Consider the following 12,920-nt stretch of genomic DNA (forward strand, 5'->3'; position numbering starts at 1 on the left):
AATAATAATAATAATAATAATAATAATAAATAAAAGGCATCCATCCACATTGGTAAAGAAGGAGTAAAACTGTCACTATTTGCAGATGACAGATGACATGATACTATATATAGAAAACCCTAAAGACTCCACCAAAAATCTACGAGAACTGATAAATGAATTCAGTAAATTTGCAGGACACAGAATTAATATACAGAAATCTGTTCCATTCCTATACACCAATAATGAGGTAGCAGAAAGAGAAATTAAGAAAACACTCTCATTTAAAATTACACCATGCTCTCCTCCAGCCATCCAATATGCCAAAAGGAGAGAAGGCTAAGGGGAAGAAGGTGGTCCCAGCCCCTGCTTTTCTGAAGAGCAGGAGGCTAAGAAGGTTGTCAGGCCCCTGTTTGAGAAAAGACCCAAGAATTTTGGCATTGGACAAGACATCCAGCCCAAAAGTTACCTCACTTTCATTGTCAAATGTCCCTGCTACATCTGGCTGCAGTGGCAAAGGGCTATTTTCTATAAATGTCTAAAAGTGCCTCCTTCGAGGGGTACCTGGGTGGCTCAGTCATTGGGTGTCTGCCTTCGGTTCGGGTCATGATCCCAGGGTCCTGGGATCGAGCCCAGCATTGGTCTCCCTGCTCCGTGGGAAGCCTGCTTCTCCCCCTCCCACTCCCCCTGCTTATGTTCCCTCTCTCACTGTGTCTCTGTCAAATAAATAAAATCTTAAAAAAATAGAATTAAAAAAAAAAGTGCCTCCTTTGATTAAGCAGTTCACCCAGGTCTTAGACTGCTAAACGGCTACTCAACTGCTTAAGCCGGCCCACAAATACAGACCAGAGACAAAGCAAGAGAGGAAGCAGAGATTGTTGGCCTAGACTGAGAAGAAAGCTGCTGGCAAAGGGATGTCTTCACTAAGAGGCCACCTGTCCTTCAAGCTAGGGTTAATACTGTCACCACCTTGGTGGAAAACAAGAAGGTTCAGCTGGTAGTGGTTGCACATGATGTGGATCCCATTGAGCTGGTTGTCTTCCTGCCTGCTCTGTGTCATAAGATGGGGGTTTCTTACTGCATTATCAAGGGGAAGGCCAGGCTGGGGTTTCTGGTCCACAAGAAGACCTTCAGCACTGTTGCCTTCACAAAGGCTAACTTGGAAGACAAAGGAGCTCTGGCTAAGCTGGTGGAAGTTATTAAGACCAATTACAATGACAGATATGGTGAGATCCACTGCCATTGGGGAAGCAATGTCTTAGGTCCGAAGTCAGTAGTTCGCGTTGCCAAGTTGGAAAAAGCAAAGGCTAAAGAACTGGCCACCAAACTGGACTGAGTGGATGCTGTTGAATTTTCTGTATTTACCACAAAGACACAGATGTAGTGAAAAGAAGGGCCATATGCACCCCAATGTTCATAGCAGCAATGTCCGCAATAGCCAAACTGTGGAAAGAGCTGAGATGCCCTTCAACAGATGAATGGATAAAGAAGATGTGGTCCATATACACAATGGAATATTACTCAGCCATCAGAAAGGATGAATACCCAACTTTTACATCAACATGGATGGGACTGGAGGAGATTATGCTAAGTGAAATAAGTCAAGCAGAGAAAGTCAATTATCATATGGTTTTACTTTTTTGTGGAACAAAAGGAATAGCATGGAGGACATTAGAAGAAAGAAGGGAAAAATGAAGGGGGGGAATTGGAGGGGGAGACAAACCATGAGAGACTATGGACTCTGAGAAACAAACTGAGGGTTTTAGAGGGGAGGGGGTGGGGGGATGGGTTAGCCCGGTGATGGGTATTAAGGAGGGCACGTACTGCATGGAGCACTGGGTGTTGTATGAAAACAATGAATCGTGGATCACTGCATCAAAAACTGGTGATGTATTATATGGTGACTAACATAACATTAAAATAAAATTAAAATAAAATAATAAAATAAAATAAAAATAAAATAAAATAAAATAAAATAAAAATAAAATAAAATAATTTTCTGTACATAAAAGTAATGAAAATTCTCTTTAAAAAGATAATAAATAAAATTACACCAAAAAAATACCTAAGAATAAATTAAACCAAAGAGGTGAAAGACCTATACTCTGAAAACTATAAGACACTGATGAAAGAAATTAAAGATGACCAGAACAAACAGAAAGGTATGCCATGGCCATGGATTAGAAGAATTAATATAATTAAAATGTCCATACTACCCAAAGCAATATACAGATTCAGTGCAATCCTTATCAATACAAACAGCATCTTTTACAGAACTGCAACAAATAATTATAAAATTTGTATAGAGATTATTATGCTAAACAAAATAAGTCAGAGAAAGACAGATACCATATGATTTCACTTATATGTGGAATTTAAGAAACAAAACAAATGGGAGGGAGAAAAAGAGAGAGAGGCAGACAAAGAAGCAGACTCTTAACTATAGAGAACAAACTGATGGTTACCAGAGGGGAGGTGGGTGTTGGATGGGTTAAATAGGTGATGGGGATTAAAGAATGCATTTGTTGTGGTGAGCACTGGGTGTTGTATGAAAATGTTGAATCACTATATTGTACACCTGAAATTAATATTACTCTGATGTGAACTAACTGGAATTTAAGTAAAAACTTTTCTTTTCAGTAGGCTACATGCCCAGCACAGAGCCCAATGTGGGGCTTGAACTCACAACCCTGAGATCAAGACCTAAACTGAGATTGAGTCCAATCCTCAACACACTGAGCCACCCAGGTGCCCCTTAAGTAAAAACTTTTTAAAAATATTTTAAATATTAAAAAATTGTATGGAACCACAAAAGACCTTGAATAGCTAAAGCAATCCTGAGAAAGAAGAACAATGCTGGAGGTATCACAATCTCAGATTTCATGATATACTACAAAGCTATAGTAGTCAAAACAGTATGATACTAACACAAAAAGAGACACACAGATCAATAGTACAGGAGAGTGCCAAAATGGATCCACATCTATATGATCCATTAATCTACAGCACGGGAGGCAAGAATATTGTATAATAGGGAAAAGACAGTCTTTTCAATAAATGGTTTTGGAGAAACTAGACAATTACCTGCAGAAGAATGAACCTGAGGCACCTGGGGAGCTCAGTCAGTTAAGTGGCTGACTTTTGATCTCAACTCAGGTCTTGATCTCAGGGTTTTGAGTTCAAGCCCCACATTGGGTTCCACCCTGGGCATGGAGCCTATTTAAAAAAAATTTTTTTTTAATTAAGAAAAAAAAAAAGAATGAACCTGGACCACTATCTTACACCATGCACAAAAATTTAATCAATGAATTAAAGACTTCAATGTCAGACCTGAAACCATAAAACTCCTAGAAGAAAACATAGGTAATAAACTCCTTGGCATTGGTCTTAGTGATTTTTTTTTTTTTTTTTTTGGATCTTACTGCAAAGGCAAAGGAAACAAAAGCAAAACTAAACAAATGAAACTACACTGAACTAAGAAGCTTTCACACAGTGAAGGAAATTATCAACAAAACGAAGAAGCAACCCACTGAATGGGAGAAGATATTTGCAAATCATACATTTGATAAGTGATTAATATCCAAAATATACAAAGAACTTATATAACTCAATGCCAAATAAACAATCTGATTTTTAAAAAGTGGGTGGAGAATCTGAATAGAAATTTTTCAAAAGAAGACATACAGATATCCAACAGACATATGAAAAGGTGTTCAACATCACTAATCATCAGGGAAATACAATAAAAACCACAATGAGATGTATCACACCTGTCAGAATGGCTATCATCAAAAAGACAAGAAATAGCAAGTGTTGGCGAGAATGTGGAGAAAAGGGAACCCTGGTTTATTGTTGGTGGGAATGTAAATAGGTGCAGTCACTATGGGAAACAGTATAAGGTTCCTCAAATTAAAATAGAATTACTATATGATCTAGGAATTCCACTACTGGGTATCTATCTGAAGAAAATGAAAACACTAATTTAAAAAAGATATATTCACCCTTATGTTCACTGCAGCATTATTTACAATGGCCAAGATATGGAAACAACTTAAGTGTCCACGAATGAAGATGATGTGGCATATACACACAATAGAATACCACTTGGCCATAAAAAAGAATGAAATCTTACTATGTGCAACAACAGAGATGGACCTAGTAGGTATTATTTTAAGTGAAATAAGTCAGAGAAAGACAAATACTGCATGATTTCACTTATACGTGGGATCTACAAAACGAACAAACAAACAAAATAAAACCCAGACTCATAAATATAGAGAACAGATTGGTGACTGCCAGGGGGAAAGGGGATTTGTAGAAGCGTGCAATGGAGAAGAGGATCAAGAAGTACAAACTTCCAGTTATAAAATGAATAAGTAATGGGGATATAATGTACAGCATGGGGAATATAGTCAATAATATTGTATTAACTGTGTGGTGACAGATAGTAACTACTCTTACTTTGGAGATAATTTTGTAATGTATGCAAATGTCAAATCACTATGTTCTATACCTGAACATAATATTATATATCCATCATATCTCAATAATAATAATAATAAAAAAACTATGCTGGATGAAGCTTGACCTCAGTTGTAGTTAGACTCAGACCCCATCTTGTTTCAAATGATGGTAAGACACTCTCAGCTTTGGACTGAGAGCCTGATGGGTCTGCTTTGTCCCCACCCTAAAGACACAGAAAGTTGTTCTTCCTCTTGGCAGTTTTAAACTCTGCTCTTCTGTTTCCTACCCCAGGCTGCTTCCAAACTTGTCAAATATTTTATGAAAGAGACTGGCACTTTGCTTGAGCTAAGCCCTTTTTCTGGATAGGACTTTGTCTCCCAGATACCAAAGACTAAGGGAGATTAGGTTCTACCATTTAAAAACACTCCAGTGTCCTGGGAAGCCTCCAGATGCAGCAAATCAGCAAATTAATTGAAGGGGGTATAAAATGACTGCCACATTTAAAAATTTTAATAGGAGAGAGGGAAGATGGTGATGGAGTAGGAGGACCCAAGACTCACCTCGTCCCATGAACACAGCTAGATAACTATCAAATCATCCTAAATACCCCATAAATCAACCTGAAGACTGGCAAAACAAACTCCACAACTAAAGGGAGAGAAGAGGGGTGCCTGGGTGGTTCAGTCAATTAAGTGTCTGCTGTCAGCTCAGGTCATGATCCCAGGGTCCTGCGATTGAGCCCCACATTGGGCTCCCTGCTCAGTGGGGAATCTCCTTCTTCCTCTCCCTTGGCCCCTCCCCCCCCACATGATCTCCCTCACTCTCTCTCAAATAAATAAATAAATAAATAAAATCTTTATAAACAAACAAATAAATGGAGAGAAGAGGTCGCATTGAAGAAGGTAGGAAGTGCAGGGACATGGTTTGGGAGCAAAACAGATTGTGGTTATGGAGAAGAGCAAGACAGAGACTAACACACAGGAGAGTACACAAAGAAAATGAATCCCCATAGAAATTGGCTTGGAATGTGAGTGGGCCCAAATGTCATGAGTCTAGCAACAGTAGGCCTTAAACCTAGAGTTTTAAGGTCAGTGGGCTTGGTGCCTAGGAAGAGCCCAGAGGCACTGAGGCTGCTCTTGGAGAAGGCAGGGCAAAAAGCCTGTAGACATACAATGTGGAAACAGGAATCTGAACAGCACCTGGGACACACAGTGGGGAGCTTATTTGCTCATTTTGGACCATGTCCCAGAGAGGCAGTGTTCATGAAGAGATCCTTCCAGGAACAAAGGAACTGGTAGGTGTCATTTCCCACCCCCACCCCTCAGCATAAGCACAGGGCCACCTGTGGGAACCAGCACGGCACTGATACTCGCTACCTAACTTGCTTATATCAAGCCCTGACCGCCCCCACCCCGCCCCACACTCTGGTGGAACCACCCTTCCTAGTCATGCTTGCCTCAGTCCCAGCACCATGGGCCACCTCCTCCAGAAGACTGGTCCAAACCCATGCTCACACCACAGATCCAGATTTCGGAGTTTTGTGGAGCCTTGGTCCTTGTGGTGGTGGTGACACATCTCATTTCACAAGTAGACTGGAGCACACCTAGTTAAAAATGCACCACGTTCAGGCCAGGGACAAAAAACTGCCCACAACAGGCAAAGAGAGCCTTTGCTGACAACTGGCCTGAAGGATAAAGCAGCCAGGACAAAACAGTGGAGTGCATGCAGCACACATTGGAGACACTCCTGGAAGCACCAGGCCTGGGGAACAGGGAACAGTACATGTCAGGGGCACAATAGGGCCTCTTCTCCATAAGGCCATTACCCTCAAGAACAGAAGATGTAGCTGACTGTTCTAACACAGAGAAACATGCACAGAGACTTAAATAAAATGAGAAGACAGAGAAATTTATCCCAAATGCAAGAAGAGGACAAGGCCACAGCCAGAGACTGAAGTGAAACAGATAGAAGTAACATACCTGATGGAGTGCTTAAAGCAATGATCATAAGAGAAATCCACTAGGCTTGAGAAGAGTGGAAGACATCAGTGAGGCCCTTAACATAGAGTTAAAAAAGAACCAATCAGAGGTGAAGAGTGCAACAAATGAGATTAGAAACACATTTGATGGAATAAAAAGCAGGCTGGAAGAACCAGAAGAGCGCATTAATGACCTAGAAGACAGAGTAATGGAAAGTAATCAAGCTGAGCAAAAAAGAGAAAAAAAATTATGCAAATATAAGAATAGACTCCATCAAATGTAATAACATTCACATTATGGGAGTCCCAGAAAAAAAGGGAGAGAAAGGGGGGCAGAAAAATTATTTCAAGAAATAAAAGCTGAAAACTTACCTAATCTGGGGAAGGAAACAGATATCCTAGATCCAGGAGGCACAGGGAACCCCCCAGGAAATCAACAAAAGCAGATCTATGCCAAGACATATTGTAATTAAATGGGAAAAATATAATGATAAAGAAAAAAAATTTTTAAGTAAATTTTTAAAAAGTAACATACAAGGGAAACCCTCTAAAGCTATTGTGGGATTTTTCAGCAGAAACTTTCCAAGCCAGAAGGGAATGGCATAATATATTCAAAGTGCTGAATGGGAAAAATCTACAGCCAAGAATACTCTATCCAGCAAGGCTATCATTCAGAATAGAAGGAGAGATAAAGAGTTTACCAGAAAAACAAAAACTAAAGGAGTTCACAACCACTCAACTAGCTTTGCAAGAAATATTAAAGGGTTCTCTGAATGGAAAGGAAAGAGCAAAAGTGACAGTATGAAGGTAGGAAACACAAAAGCAGTTAAAATGAATATTTCTGTAAAAAAAATCAGTCAAGGAATTCACAAAATAAAAGGATGTAAAACATGACACCATACAGCTAAAACTTAGGGAGGAGTAAAGAATGGGTTCAAACTTTTTTTTTTTGAAATTTTTTTTATTGTTATGTTAATCACCATACATTACATCATTAGTTTTTTATATAGTGTTCCATGATTCATTGTTTGTGCATAACAACCAGTGCTCCATGCAGAACGTGCCCTCTTCAATACCCATCACCAGGCTAACCCATCCTCCCACCCCCCTCCCCTCTAGAACCCTCAGTTTGTTTTTCAGAGTCCATCATCTCTCATGGTTCATCTCCCCCTCTGATTTCCCCCCCTTCATTCTTCCCCTCCTGCTATCTTTTTTTTTTCTTAATATATATTGCATTATTTGTTTCAGAGGTACAGATCTGAGATTCAACAGTCTTGCACAATTCACAGCACTCACCATAGCACATAACCTCCCCAGGGTTTATCACCCAGTCACCCCATCCCTCCCACCCCACCCCACACCCCAGCAACCCTCAGTTTGTTTCCTGAGATTAAGAATTCCTCATATCACTGAGGTCATATGATACATGTCTTTCTATGATTGATTTATTTCACTCAGTATAACACCCTCCAGTTCCATCCACGTCATTGCAAATGGCAAGATCTCATTCCTTTTGATAGCTGCATAATATTCCATTGTATATATATACCACATCTTCTTTATCCAGAATGGGTTCAAACTTAAATGACCATCAACTGAATTTAGACTCTTATTTGCAGAAGAAGTTATATAAAAACCTAATGGTAACAATCAAAAACCACTACTAAATATGCAAATAATGAAGAGAAAGAAATCCAAATATATCACTAAAGGAAACGAGTAAATCATGAAAAAGAGAAAGAAAAAGGATCAGAGAAAATTTTCAGAAACAGCTACAAAACTAGTAATAAAATGGCAATATATATCTATCAATGATTACTTTGAATGTAAATGGACTAAACACTCCAATCAAAAGACAGAGAGGGACAGAATAGATTAAAAAACAAGACTCATTAATATGCTGCCTAAAAGAGGGGTGCCTGGGTGGCTCAGTTGGTTAAGCGGCTGCCTTCGGCTCAGGTCACGATCCTGGAGTCCCGGGATCGAGTCCCATAACGGGCTCCCTGCTCGGCGGGGAGTCTGCTTCTCCCTCTGACCCTCCTCCCTCTCATGCTCTCTGTCTTTCATTCTCTCTCTCTCAAGTAAATAAATAAAATCTTTTTAAAAAAATTTTAAAAATATGCTGCCTAAAAGAGACTCATTACAGGGGATGGAGAAATATATACCATGCAAATAGATATCAAAAGCAAGCCAGAGTAGCAATACTAATATCAGAGAAAACAGACTTTCAAAGGTGTAAAAAGAGACAAATGACACTATATAATAATAAAAGGAACAATCCAACAAGAAGATATAGCAATTGTAAATATTTATGCACCCCAACATGGGAGCATCCAAATATGTAGAACAGTTAATAGCATAAAAAAATGAATCCATAATAATACAATAATATAGGGGATTTTAACACTCTGCTTTCATCAATGGACAGATCATCTAAACAGAAAATCAACAAGGAAACAGTGGCTTTCAATGACACAGTGGACCAGATGGATTTAACAGATATATTCAGAATATTCCATCCTAAAAAGGCAGAATACACATTCTTTTCAAGTGCACATGGAACGTTCTCTAGAATAGATCACATACTAACCTACAAAACAAGCTTCAACAAATTCAAGACTGAAATCATACCATGCATCTTTTCTTTTTTTTTTTTTTAAGATTTTATTTATTTATGTTGAGAGAGCTAGAGAGAGAGAGAGAGCACAAGCAGGGGGAGGGGCAGAGGGAGAGGGAGAAGCAGACTCCCTGTTGAGTTTGGAGCCCGAATACCATGCATCTTTTCTGACCACAATGTTATGAAACCAGAAGTCAACCACAAGAAAAAATCTGGAAAGACCACAAATACATAGAGGTTAAATAACATGCTACTAAACAATGAAGAGGTCAACCAGGAAATGAAAGAAGAAATTAAAAAGTACATGGAAACAAGTGAAAGTGAAACACAATGGTCCAAAACCTTTGGGATGCAGCAGAAGTGGTGCTAAGAGGAACGTTTATAGCAATACAGGCCTACCTCAAGAAGTAAAATAAATCTCAAATACACAACCTAACCTTACACCTAAAGGAACAAAAAAATGAAGCCTAAAGCTAGCATAAGGAAGGAAATAATAAAGATTAGAGCAGAAATAAATTTTAAAAAACCCAAAAAACAGAATAAAACAAAATTTTTAAAACCCACAATAGAGTAGATCAATGAAACCAGGAACTGATTCCTTGAAAAAAATCAATAAAATTGATAAGCCCCTAGCCAGACTTATCAAGAAAAAAAGAGAAAGGATTCAAATAAATAAAATCACAAATGAGAGAGGAGAAAAAACAACTAACACCACAGAAATACAATTATAAGAGATTATTATAATAAACTATATGCCAGTAAATTGCACAACATGAAAGAAATGGATAAATTCCTAGAAACATATAACCTACCAAAACTGAAACAGAAAGAAATAGAAAATTTAAAGAGACTGACATCCAGCAAAGAAACTGAATCAGTAATCAAAAAACTTCCAACAAAGTCCAGGGCCAGATGGCTTCACAGGCAAATTCTAACAAACATTTAAAGAAGAGTTAATACCTATTCTTCCCAAACTATTCCAAAAAATAGAAAGGGAAGGAAAACTTCCAAATTCATTCTATGAAGCCAACATTACCCTGATACCAAAACCAGATAAAGAAACCACACACACATACACACACACATGCACACATGCACCCACACACACACACACAAGAGAATTACAGGACACTATCTCTGATGAACATAGATGTGAAAACCCTCAACAAAATACTAGCACACATAATCCAACAATACATTTAAAGATTTTTTTTTAAGATTTTATTTATTTATTTGAGAGAGTACGAGCAAGTGGGGTGGGTAGGAGCAGAGTGAGAGGGAGAAGCAGACTCCCCACTGAGCAGGAAGCCAGATGCGGGGCTTGATCCCAGAACCCCTGGATCATGATCTGAGCTGAAGGCAGTCGCTTAACCAACTGAACCAGCCAGGTGCCCCCAATAATACATTTTAAAAAATCATTCACCACAATCATATGGGATTTATTTCTGGGTTGCAAAGATGGTTCAATATTCACAGATCAATCAATGTGATAAGAGAAAGGATAAGAACCATTAGATCATTTCAATAGACACAGAAAAAGCATTTGACAAAGTACAACATCCATTCGTGATAAAAACCTCAACAAAGTAGGTTTAGAGATGACATATCTCAACATAATAAAGGCCATATATGAAAAATCCACAGCTAACATGATCCTTAATGGGGAAAAACCTGAGAATTTTTCTCCTAAGTTCAGGAACAAGAGAAGGGGTCCACTCTTACCACTTTTATTCAACACAGTACTGGAATTCCTAGCCACAGCAAACAGACAACAAAAAGAAATAAAAGGCATCCAAATCAGTAAGAAAGAAGCAAAACTGTCACTATTTGCAGATGATATGCTACAATATATACAAAACCCAAAAGACTCCACCAAAAAACTGCTAGAACTGATAAGCAAATTTAGTAAAGCCACAGGATACAAAATCAGTATACAGAAATCTGTTGCATTTCTATATAGCCATAATGAAGCAGCAGAAAAAGAAATTAAGAAAACAATCCCATTTACATCTGTACCAAAAATAATAAGATATCTAGGAATAAGCCTAACCAAAGAGGGGAAAGATCTCTACTCTGAAAACTATAAAACACTGATGAAAAAAATTGAAAAGGATACAAAAAATGGAAAGACATTCTATGCTCATGGATTAGAAGAACAAATATTGTTAAAATGTCTATACTACCCAATGCAATCTACACAATTAAAGCAATCCCTAACAAAATACCAACAGCATTTGTCACAGAGTTAGAACAAACAATTCTAAAATTTGTATGGAACCAAAAAAGACCCCAAATAGCCAAATCAGTCTTGGAAGAAAAAAAAAGCAAACCTGGAGGCATCACAATTCCATACATTGGGTTATATTATAAAGCTGTAGTAATCAAAATAGTATGATACTGGCACAAAATAGACACATAGATCAGTGCAACAGATTAGAAAATGCAGAAATAAGCCCACAGACACATGAAAAGATGCTCATCATCACTTATCATCAGGGACAGGCAAACAAAACTACAATGAGGTATCACCTCACACCTGTCAGAATGGCTAAAATTAACAACACAGGAATCAACAGATGTTGGTGAAGATGCAGAGAAAGGAGAACCCTCTTGCACTGTTGGTGGGAATGCAAACTGGTGCAGCCACTCTAGAAAAAAGTATGGAGGTTCCTCAAAATGTTAAAAAATAGAACTACCTATGATCCAACAACTGCACTACTAGGTATTTACCCAAAGTATACAAAAATACAGATTAGAAGGGATACATGCAACCCAATGTTTACAGCAGCATTATCAACAATAGCCAAATCATGGAAAGAGCCCAAACATCCATTGAGTGAAGAATGGATAAAGATGTTGTATATATACACAATGAAATATTACTCAGCCATAAGAAAGAATGAAATCTTGCCATTTGCAATGCCGTGTATGGCGCTAGAGAGTATTATGCTAAACAAAAATCAACAATGCAAGAAACAACAGATGTTGGCAAGGATATGGAGAAAAAGGAACCCTAGTGCACTGTTGGTGGGAATGCAAACAGTATGGAGATTCTTCAAAAAGTTAAAAATAGAACTACCCTATGACCCAGCAATCTCACTACTGGCTATTTACCCAAAGAATTAAAAAAAAAAAAAAACAACCATTAATTCAAAGGAATACATGTACCCCTATGTTTATTGCAGTATTATTTACAATAGCCAAATTATGGAAGCAGCCTAAGTGTCCACTGATTGATAAATGGATAAAGAAGATGTGGTATATATATACACAATGGAATATTTATTCAGCCATATAAAAGAATGAATTCTTGCCATTTGCAATGACATAGATGGAGCTAGAGAGTATAACGCTAAGTGAAATAAGTCTGAGAAAGACAAATACTATATGATTTCACACATGTTAAGTTTAAGAAACAAAAGAATGAGCAAGGGGGGGGTAGGGAAGAGTGAGAGACAAGCCAAGAAACAGACTCTTAATTATAGAGAACAAACTGATGATTACCAGAGGGGAGGTAGGTGGGGGGATGGGTGAGATAGGTGATGGGGATTAAGGGCATTTCTAATGAGCACCAGGTGATGTATGGATTTGTTGAATCATTGTACACCTGAAAATAATGTAACACTGTGTGTTAACTGGAATTAAAAACTTTAAAAAATAAAAACATTAACAAACTTTTTTTTTTTTTTAGATTTTATTTATTTATTTGACAAAGAGAGAACAGAGAAAGAGGGAACACAAGCAGGGGTAGTGGGAGAGGGAGAAGCAGGCTTCCCGCCGAGCAGGGAGCCTGATGCCAGGTTCGATCCCAGGATCCTGGGATCATGACCTGAGCCAAAGGCAGACGATTAACAAATGAGCCACCCAGGGGCCCCTTAACAA

The 12,920-nt window shown here is 38.3% G+C and overlaps 1 pseudogene; it reads left to right on the forward strand.

The window, feature by feature from the left end:
• Positions 1-299: 299 nt before the first annotated feature.
• On the forward strand, positions 300-1,315 carry LOC118011697 (annotated as a pseudogene).
• The last annotated feature ends 11,605 nt before the right edge of the window (positions 1,316-12,920 follow it).

This window comes from Mirounga leonina, unplaced genomic scaffold (assembly GCF_011800145.1).
Source record: "Mirounga leonina isolate KUSES-001 unplaced genomic scaffold, KU_Mleo_1.0 Mir_151, whole genome shotgun sequence".
Lineage (NCBI taxonomy): Eukaryota > Metazoa > Chordata > Mammalia > Carnivora > Phocidae > Mirounga > Mirounga leonina.